Source organism: Priapulus caudatus, unplaced genomic scaffold (genome assembly GCF_000485595.1).
Source record: "Priapulus caudatus unplaced genomic scaffold, Priapulus_caudatus-5.0.1 Scaffold3662, whole genome shotgun sequence".
In the NCBI taxonomy this organism is placed as follows: Eukaryota; Metazoa; Priapulida; class Priapulimorpha; order Priapulimorphida; family Priapulidae; genus Priapulus; species Priapulus caudatus.
Window position 1 is genome coordinate 13,443 of NW_014580723.1, and position 1,462 is coordinate 14,904.

Here is a 1,462-nt window from a genome sequence, read left to right on the forward strand (position 1 = left end):
TAGTCTACAAGAATCAGCAAAGAAAAAACTTTAACTCTCAGTGCAGGGTTCAGCCCAAAATCGGGGTTTGGCTCCCGGACTATGGCGTCCGTTTCCTCTGTAAACATAACAAAATCCAGACCCTTAATTACAACTATGCGATGTACTGTACAGAAAAAGCGGTATATTTTTAACTTAATAATATTTAGAAACTTAAATAATATACTTATCTGTCGGTGATAAGCGGAGTAATCGATTTGCCAATGGACCGTCTCTGTATTTCTTCACGGATTCTTCAAAGTAAGAAAAATAGACTTGCACATGCACACGTAGTTAATCTAGTAATCAGTAGGCTAGTATCTCTAGTTATCGAGCCAGCACTCGGTCATATATAACGTTATACAACTGCAACTAATAATAGCCACAACAGAGTAATATGTTGGTGATATCAGGAGTGAATAATAATAGTCTATTATTATTATTATTATTAATATTTATAATTATAGTATATTATTATTATTATTTATAATTATAGTATATTATTATTATTATTTATAATTAAAGTCTATTATTATTTCCGCATGGTGATATGTTGCAAACACAGTCTGGTAAAGGTGAGCAGGAGAAACAGCAAATAAGACACAGGCACTTGAAACGTTTCGATAGTAAAATGATGGTAAATAAACACGAAATGTATTTTAAATGCGTTTAAATGCTCCTCTGCATCATACAAGTACACACGCTACTGTGCACATACAGCAAGAATAAAGAAGATTGCTAAGTTTGATTCTCTCTATTCTTGTTGTTTGTGCACAGCGGCATGCGTGCGGTGTACTTGCGTGTTGCAGAGGAGCATTTGAACGGCACTTACAGAAAATTATCGGCAACAATAGGCAAAATAGAGTAGAGAAACATAAAGACTTTGGTAGTAAATACATTTCGTAGTTATTTACCATTATTTTACTATTGAAACATTCCAAGTGTCTGTGGAAGGAGAGGTAGAAGCTGACAGACATAAAGAAGCAAGGGGAAGAGATACGGTGCGCTTGCGAGAGAAAGAAAGAAAGGAAACAGAGAGAGAGAGGGAGAGAGAGAGAGCGAGAAAGAGAGGAAGCGAATGAGAGATAGAGACATGGACAGATGTGAAGAAAGCAAGAGAGACAGACAGGCGGACAAAGCGCGACATAGAGATCGCAAGAGAAAACAAGAAAGAGCGAGTGTCTGTGCGTGGATGCACGCGCGCGCGTGTATGTTATGAAGTGTATTGTGGAGATTTCAGGGGCGGGCGTAAGCTAGACTATCATTTTGGGTTGTGGAGCGTAAGACTATGCTAACCAATTTCACAACACCATGGCACAGACTCTCGTGCGCTGTTAACCATCTACCTTTTACTGTTCAATTAATCATACTTTAGTGGATCCATGTGTTTTATGCAGAATTATAAAATATTCTACTATTATAGCACTCTTGTTACAGTATGTCC